This window comes from Gadus macrocephalus, chromosome 5 (assembly GCF_031168955.1).
Source record: "Gadus macrocephalus chromosome 5, ASM3116895v1".
Classification (NCBI taxonomy): domain Eukaryota; kingdom Metazoa; phylum Chordata; class Actinopteri; order Gadiformes; family Gadidae; genus Gadus; species Gadus macrocephalus.
The window spans coordinates 17301704-17311718 of NC_082386.1; the positions used below are offsets into that span (position 1 = coordinate 17301704).

The following is a 10015-nucleotide window of genomic DNA, read 5'->3' on the forward strand; positions in this document are numbered from 1 at the left end:
TCATGACGACCAATAAAAAACAACAGTGTTACCCCTTAGGTTTTTTTTCATGACGACCAATAAAAAACGACAGTGTCACCCCTCATGTTTCATTTGATAAAAACGAGTGTTACCCCCTATGTTTTAATGGATAAATATCGACAGTGTTACCCTTCATGTTTTTTTCATGACGACCAATGAAAAACAACAGTGTTACCCCTTATGTTTTTTTTCATGACGACCAATAAAAAAAAACAGTGTTACCCCTTATGATTTTTTTCATGACGACCAATAACAAACAACAGTGTTACCCCTTATGTTTTTTTTTATGAAGACCAATAAAAAACAACAGTTTTTCCCCTTATGGTTTTTTTCATGACGACCAAAGAAAAACGACAGTGTCGCCCCTCATGTTTCATTTGATAAAAACGACAGTGTTACCCCCTATGTTTTAATGGATAAATATCGACAGTGTTACCCTTTATGTTTTTCTCATGACGACCAATAAAAAACAACAGTGTTACCCCTTATGTTTTTTTTTATGACGACCAATAAAAAACAACAGGGTTACCCCTTATGTTTTTTTTCATGATGACCAATAAAAAACCACAGTGTTACCCTTTATGGTTTTTTTCATGACGACCAATAAAAAACGACAGTGTCACCCCTCATGTTTCATTTGATAAAAACGAGTGTTACCCCCTATGTTTTAATGGATAAATATCGACAGTGTTACCCCTTGTGTTTTTTTCATGACGACCAATAAAAAACAACAGTGTTACCCCTTAGGTTTTTTTTCATGACGACCAATAAAAAACGACAGTGTCACCCCTCATGTTTCATTTGATAAAAACGAGTGTTACCCCCTATGTTTTAATGGATAAATATCGACAGTGTTACCCTTCATGTTTTTTTCATGACGACCAATAAAAAACAACAGTGTTACCCCTTATGTTTTTTTTCATGACGACCAAAGAAAAACAACAGTGTTACCGCCTAAAAAAATGTTTTATTTGATAGATATCGACAGTGTAACCCCTTTTGTTTTTTACATGACGACCAATAAAAAACAACAATATTACCCCTTATGTTTTTTTTATGACGACCATTAAAAAACAACAGTGTTACCCCTTATGTTTTTTTTCATGACGACCAATAAAAAACCACATTGTTACCCTTTATGTTTTTTTTCATGATGACTAATAAAAAACAACAGTGTTACCCCTTATGTTTTTTTTCATGAGGACCAATAAAAAACCACAGTGTTACCCTTTATGTTTTTTTTCATGACGACCAATAAAAAACGACAGTGTTGCCACTTATATTTCATTTGCTAAAAACGACGGTTTTACCCCTCATGTTTCTTTGATTAAAACGACAGTGTTGCCCCTTGTGTTTTTTTTCATGACGACCAAAGAAAAACAACAGTGTTGCCGCCTAAAAAAATGTTTTATTTGATAGATATCGACAGTGTTACCCCTTTTGTTTTTTTCATGACGACCAAAAAAAAACAACAGTATTACCCCTTATGTTTTTTTTTATGACGACCAATAAAAAACAACAGTGTTACCCCTTATGTTTTTTTTCATGACGACCAATAAAAAACGAGTGTTACCCCTTATATATTTTTTCATGACGACCAATAAAAAACAACAGTGTTACCCCTTGTGTTTTTTTCATGACGACCAATAAAAAACAACAGTGTTACCCCTTGTGTTTTTTTCATGACGACAAATAAAAAACAACAGTGTTATCCCTTATGTTTTTTTCAGGTCGACCAATAAAAAACAACAGTGTTATCCCTTATGTTTTTTTTCATGACGACCAATAAAAAAAAAACAGTGTCACCCCTCATGTTTCATTTGATAAAAACGAGTGTTACACCCTATGTTTTAATGGATAAATATCGACAGTGTTACCCCTTATGTTTTTTTTCATGACGACCAATAAAAAACAACAGTGTTACCCCTTATGATTTTTTTCATGACGACCAATAAAAAACAACAGTGTTACCCCTTATGTTTTTTTTATGAAGACCAATAAAAAACAACAGTTTTTCCCCTTATGGTTTTTTTCATGACGACCAAAGAAAAACGACAGTGTCGCCCCTCATGTTTCATTTGATAAAAACGACAGTGTTACCCCCTATGTTTTAATGGATAAATATCGACAGTGTTACCCTTTATGTTTTTTTCATGACGACCGATAAAAAACAACAGTGTTACCCCTCATGATTTTTTTCATGACGACCAATAAAAAACAACAGTGTTATCCCTTATGTTTTTTTTTATGAAGACCAATAAAAAACAACAGTGTTACCCCTTATGTTTTTTTTCATGACGACCAATAAAAAACCACAGTGTTACCCTTTATGTTTTTTTTCATGACGACCAATAAAAAACGACAGTGTCACCCCTCATGTTTCATTTGATAAAAACGAGTGTTGCCCCCTATGTTTTAATGGATAAATATCGACAGTGTTACCCCTTGTGTTTTTTTCATGACGACCAATAAAAAACAACAGTGTTACCCCTTAGGTTTTTTTTCATGACGACCAATAAAAAACGACAGTGTCACCCCTCATGTTTCATTTGATAAAAACGAGTGTTACCCCCTATGTTTTAATGGATAAATATCGACAGTGTTACCCTTCATGTTTTTTTCATGACGACCAATAAAAAACAACAGTGTTACCCCTTATGTTTTTTTTCATGACGACCAATAAAAAAAAACAGTGTTACCCCTTATGTTTTTTTTCATGACGACCAATAAAAAACAACAGTGTTACCACTTACGTTTTTTTTCATGACGACCAATCAAAAAACAACAGTGTTACCCCTTATGTTTTTTTTTCATGACGACCAATAAAAAACAACAGTGTTACCCCTTATGATTTTTTAAATGACGACCAATAAAAAACAAGTGTTACCCCTTATGTTTTTTTTCATGACGACCAATAAAAAACAACAGTGTTACCCCTTATGTTTTATTTGACAAAGACAACAGTGTTACCCCTTATGTTTTTTTTCATGACGACCATTAAAAAAACATCAGTGTTACCCCTTATGTTTTTTTTCATGACGACCAATAAAAAAACAACAGTGTTACCCCTTATGTTTTTTTTCATGGCGACCAATAAAAAACAACAGTGTTACCCCTTATGTTTTTTTTCATGACGACCAATAAAAACAACAGTGTTACCCCTTATGTTTTTTTTCATGACGACTAATAAAAAAACATCAGTGTTACCCCTTATGTTTTTTTTCATGACGACCAATCAAAAAACAACAGTGTTACCCCTTATGATTTTTTTCATGACGACCAATAAAAAAACAACAGTGTTACCCCTTATGTTTTTTTTCATGACGACCAATAAAAAACAACAGTGTTACCCCATATGTTTTTTTTCATGACGACAAATAAAAAACAACAGTGTTACCCCTTATGTTTTTTTCATGACGACCAATAAAAAACGACAGTGTTGCCACTTATATTTCATTTGCTAAAAACGACAGTTTTAACCCTCATGTTTCTTTGATTAAAACGACAGTGTTGCACCTTGTGTTTTTTTTCATGACGACCAAAGAAAAACAACAGTGAAACCGCGTAAAAAAATGTTTTATTTGATAGATATCGACAGTGTTACCCCTTTTGTTTTTTTCATGACGACCAATAAAAAACAACAGTATTACCCCTTATGTTTTTTTTTATGACGACCAATAAAAAACAACAGTGTTACCCCTTGTGTTTTTTTTCATGACGACCATTAAAAAACAACAGTGTTACCCCTTATGTTTTATTTGAAAAAAACAATTGTTACCCCTTATGTTTTTTTTCATGACGACCAATAAAAAACAACAGTGTTACCCCTTACGTTTTTTTTCATGACGACCAATCAAAAAACAACAGTGTTACCCCTTATGTTTTTTTTCATGACGACCAATAAAAAACAACAGTGTTACCCCTTATGTTTTTTTAAATGACGACCAATAAAAAACAACAGTGTTACCCCTTATGTTTTTTTTCATGACGACCAATAAAAAACAACAGTGTTACCCCTTATGTTTTTTTTCATGACGACCAATAAAAAACAACAGTGTTACCCCTTATGTTTTTTTTCATGACGACCAATAAAAAACATCAGTGTTACCCCTTATGTTTTTTTTCATGACGACCAATAAAAAAACAACAGTGTTACCCCTTATGTTTTTTTTCATGACGACCAATAAAAAACAAGTGTTACCCCTTGTTTTTTTTTTCATGACGACCAATAAAAAACAACAGTGTTACCCTTTATGTTTTTTTTCATGACGACCAATAAAAAACGACAGTGTTATCCCTTATGTTTTTTTTCATGAAGACCAATAAAAAATAACAGTATTACCCCTTATGTTTTTTTTATGACGACCAATAAAAAACAAGTGTTACCCCTTGTGTTTTTTTTCATGACGACCATTAAAAAACAACAGTGTTACCCCTTATGTTTTTTTCAAGACGACCAATAAAAAACAACAGTGTTACCCCTTATGTTTTATTTGAAAAAAACAACAGTGTTACCCCTTATGTTTTTTTTCATGACGACCAATAAAAAACAGCAGTGTTACCCCTTACGTTTTTTTTCATGACGACCAATCAAAAAACGACAGTGTTACCCCTTATGTTTTTTTTCATGACGACCAATAAAAAACAACAGTGTTACCCCTTATGTTTTTTTAAATGACGACCAATAAAAAACAACAGTGTTACCCCTTATGTTTTTTTTCATGACGGCCAATAAAAAACAACAGTGTTACCCCTTATGTTTTTTTTCATGACGACCAATAAAAAACAACAGTGTCACCCCTCATGTTTCATTCGATAAAAACGAGTGTTACCCCCTTTGTTTTCATGGATAAATATCGACAGTGTTACCCTTTATGTTTTATTTGACAAAGAAAACAGTGTTACCCTTTATGTTTTTTTTCATGAAGACCAATAAAAAACATCAGTGTTACCCCTTATGTTTTTTTTCATGACGACCAATAAAAACCACAGTGTTACCCTTTATGGTTTTTTTCATGACGACCAATAAAAAACGACAGTGTCACCCCTCATGTTTCATTCGATAAAAACGAGTGTTACCCCCTTTGTTTTAATGGATAAATATCGACAGTGTTACCCTTTATGTTTTATTTGACAAAGAAAACAGTGTTACCCTTTATGTTTTTTTTCGTGACGACCAATAAAAAACAACAGTGTTTCCCCTTATGTTTTATTTGACAAAGACAACAGTGTTACCCCTTATGTTTTTTTTCATGACGACCATTAAAAAAACATCAGTGTTACCCCTTATGTTTTTTTTCATGACGACCAATAAAAAAACAACAGTGTTACCCCCTATGTTTTTTTTCATGACGACCAATAAAAAACAACAGTGTTAACCCTTATGTTTTTTTTCATGACGACCAATAAAAAACAACAGTGTTACCCCTTATGTTTTTTTCCCATAATGACCAATAAAAAACAACAGTGTTACCCCTTATGTTTTTTTTCATGACGACCAATAAAAAACGACAGTGTTATCCCTTATATTTTATTTGACAAAGACAACAGTGTTACCCCTTATGTTTTTTTTCATGACGACCAATAAAAAAACACATTGTTACCCTTTATGTTTTTTTTCATGACGACCAATAAAAAACAACAGTGTTACCCCTCATGTTTTTTTTCATGACGACCAATAAAAAACCACAGTGTTACCCTTTATGATTTTTTTCATGACGACCAATAAAAAACGACAGTGTCACCCCTCATGTTTCATTCGATAAAAACGAGTGTTACCCCCTTTGTTTTAATGGATAAATATCGACAGTGTTACCCTTCATGACGACCAATAAAAAACAACAGTGTTACCCCTTATGTTTTTTTAAATGACGACCAATAAAAAACAACAGTGTTACCCCTTATGTTTTTTTTCATGACGACCAATAAAAAACAACAGTGTTACCCCTTATGTTTTTTTTCATGACGACCAATAAAAAACATCAGTGTTACCCCTTATGTTTTTTTTCATGACGACCAATAAAAAAACAACAGTGTTACCCCTTATGTTTTATTTGACAAAGACAACAGTGTTACCCCTTATGTTTTTTTTCATGACGACCATTAAAAAAACAACAATGTTACCCCTTATGTTTTTTTCCCATAATGACCAATAAAAAACAACAGTGTTACCCCTTATGTTTTTTTTCATAATGACCAATAAAAAACAACAGCGTTACCCCTTATGTTTTTTTTCATGACGACCAATAAAAAAACAACAGTGTTACCCCTTATGATTTTTTTCATGACGACCAATAAAAAACGACAGTGTCACCCCTCATGTTTCATTCGATAAAAACGAGTGTTACCCCCTTTGTTTTAATGGATAAATATCGACAGTGTTACCCTTCATGACGACCAATAAAAAACAACAGTGTTACCCCTTATGTTTTTTTAAATGACGACCAATAAAAAACAACAGTGTTACCCCTTATGTTTTTTTTCATGACGACCAATAAAAAACAACAGTGTTACCCCTTATGTTTTTTTTCATGACGACCAATAAAAAACATCAATGTTACCCCTTATGTTTTTTTTCATGACGACCAATAAAAAAACAACAGTGTTACCCCTTATGTTTTTTTTCATGACAACCAATAAAAAACAAGTGTTACCCCTTATGTTTTTTTTCATGACGACCAATAAAAAACAACAGTGTTACCCCTTATGTTTTATTTGACAAAGACAACAGTGTTACCCCTTATGTTTTTTTTCATGACGACCATTAAAAAAACAACAATGTTACCCCTTATGTTTTTTTCCCATAATGACCAATAAAAAACAACAGTGTTACCCCTTATGTTTTTTTTCATAATGACCAATAAAAAACAAGTGTTACCCCTTGTTTTTTTTCATGACGACCAATAAAAAAACAACAGTGTTACCCCTTATGTTTTTTTTCATGACGACCAATAAAAAACATCAGTGTTACCCCTTATGTTTTTTTTCATGACGACCAATCAAAAAACAACAGTGTTACCCCTTATGTTTTTTTTCATGACGACCAATAAAAAACATCAGTGTTACCCCTTATGTTTTTTTTCATGACGACCAATCAAAAAACAACAGTGTTACCCCTCATGATTTTTTTCATGACGACCAATAAAAAAAACAAGTGTTACCCCTTATGTTTTTTTTCATGACGACCAATAAAAAACAACAGTGTTACCCCTTATGTTTTTTTTCATGACGACCCATAAAAAACAACAGTGTTACCCCTTTTGTTTTTTTTCATAATGAATTCAGGATTGATGAGTAAGGGGGCTAGATGGAAGAGTGCCACCTATAGGCCACCACCCGACACCACTTACAGCACCTGGTATTCCCAGGCGGTCTCCCATCCAGGTACTAACCAGGCCCGACCCTGCTTAGCTTCCGAGATCAGACGAGATCGGGCGTGTTCAGGGTGGTATTGCCGCTAAAATAAAAAAACAACAGTGTTACCCCTTATGTTTTTTTTCATGACCAATAAAAAACAACAGTGTTACCCCTTATGTTTTTTTTCATGACGACCAATAAAAAACAACAGTGTTACCCCTTATGTTTTTTTCATGACGACCAAAGAAAAACAACAGTGTTACGCCTTATGGTTTTTTTCATGACGACCAATAAAAAAACAACAGTGTTACCCCTTATGTTTTTTTTCATGACGTCCAATAAAAAACAAGTGTTACCCCTTATGTTTTTTTCATGACGACCAATAAAAAACAACAGTGTTACCCCTTATGTTTTTTTTCATGACGACCAATAAAAAACAACAGTGTTACCCCTTATGTTTTTTTCATGACGACCAAAGAAAAACAACAGTGTTACGCCTTATGGTTTTTTTCATGACGACCAATAAAAAACAACAGTGTTACCCCTTATGTTTTTTTTCATGACGACCAATAAAAAACAACAGTGTTACCCCTTATGTTTTTTTCATGACGACCAAAGAAAAACAACAGTGTTACGCCTTATGGTTTTTTTCATGACGACCAATAAAAAAACAACAGTGTTACATCTTGTTGTTTTTTCATGACGACAGATAAAAAACGACAGTGTTACCCTTCACGTTTCATTTGATTAAAAACGACAGTGTTACCCTTTATGTTTTTTTCCCATGATGACCTATAAAAAAACAACAGTGTTACCCCTTATGTTTTTTTTCATGACGACCAATAAAAAACAACAGTGTTACCCCTTATGTTTTTTTCATGACGACCAAAGAAAAACAACAGTGTTACGCCTTATGGTTTTTTTCATGACGACCAATAAAAAAACAACAGTGTTACATCTTGTTGTTTTTTCATGACGACAGATAAAAAACGACAGTGTTACCCTTCACGTTTCATTTGATTAAAAACGACAGTGTTACCCTTTATGTTTTTTTCCCATGATGACCTATAAAAAAACAACAGTGTTACCCCTTATGTTTTTTTTCATGACGACCAATAAAAAACGACAGTGTTACCCCATATGTTTTTTTCATGACGACCAATAAAAAAACAACAGTGTTACCCCTTATGTTTTTTTTCATGACGACCAGTAAAAAACAACAGTGTTACCCCTTATATTTTTTTTCATGACGACCAATAAAAAAACAACAGTGTTACATCTTGTTTTTTTTTCATGACGACAGATAAAAAACGACAGTGTTACCCTTCACGTTTCATTTGATTAAAAACGACAGTGTTACCCTTTATGTTTTTTTCCCATGATGACCTATAAAAAAACAACAGTGTTACCCCTTATGTTTTTTTTCATGACGACCAATAAAAAACGACAGTGTTACCCCATATGTTTTTTTCATGACGACCAATAAAAAAACAACAGTGTTACCCCTTATGTTTTTTTTCATGACGACCAGTAAAAAACAACAGTGTTACCCCTTATATTTTTTTTCATGACGACCAATAAAAAAACAACAGTGTTACATCTTGTTTTTTTTTCATGACGACAGATAAAAAACGACAGTGTTACCCTTCACGTTTCATTTGATAAAAACGACAGTGTTACCCTTTATGTTTTTTTCCCATGATGACCATTAAAAAAACAACAGTGTTACCCCTTATGTTTTTTTTCATGACGACCGATAAAAAACGACAGTGTTACCCCTTATGTTTTTTTCCCATGATGACCAATAAAAAAACAACAGTGTTACCCCTTATGTTTTTTTTCATGACGACCAATAAAAAACAACAGTGTTACCCATTATGTTTTTTTCATGACGACCAATAAAAAACTAGTGTTACTCCTTATGTTTTTTTTCATGACGACCAATAAAAAACAACAGTGTTACCCCTTATGTTTTTTTCATGACGACCAAAGAAAAACAACAGTGTTACCCCTTATGTTTTTTTTCATAATGACCAATAAAAAACAAGTGTTACCCCTTGTTTTTTTTCATGACGACCAATAAAAAAACAACAGTGTTACCCCTTATGTTTTTTTTCATGACGACCAATAAAAAACATCAGTGTTACCCCTTATGTTTTTTTTCATGACGACCAATCAAAAAACAACAGTGTTACCCCTTATGTTTTTTTTCATGACGACCAATAAAAAACATCAGTGTTACCCCTTATGTTTTTTTTCATGACGACCAATCAAAAAACAACAGTGTTACCCCTCATGATTTTTTTCATGACGACCAATAAAAAAAACAAGTGTTACCCCTTATGTTTTTTTTCATGACGACCAATAAAAAACAACAGTGTTACCCCTTATGTTTTTTTTCATGACGACCAATAAAAAACAACAGTGTTACCCCTTTTGTTTTTTTTCATAATGAATTCAGGATTGATGAGTAAGGGGGCTAGATGGAAGAGTGCCACCTATAGGCCACCACCCGACACCACTTACAGCACCTGGTATTCCCAGGCGGTCTCCCATCCAGGTACTAACCAGGCCCGACCCTGCTTAGCTTCCGAGATCAGACGAGATCGGGCGTGTTCAGGGTGGTATTGCCGCTAAA

General features: G+C 33.3%; 2 non-coding genes across 2 annotated transcripts; both read right to left on the reverse strand.

The window, feature by feature from the left end:
- Positions 1-7363: 7363 nt before the first annotated feature.
- Positions 7364-7482, reverse strand: LOC132458329 (5S ribosomal RNA). Its single transcript, XR_009525892.1, has one exon. It is a non-coding gene; the product is annotated as a 5S ribosomal RNA (ribosomal RNA).
- Positions 7483-9896: 2414 nt separating this feature from the next.
- On the reverse strand, positions 9897-10015 carry LOC132458342 (5S ribosomal RNA). The gene has a single exon (XR_009525895.1). It is a non-coding gene; the product is annotated as a 5S ribosomal RNA (ribosomal RNA).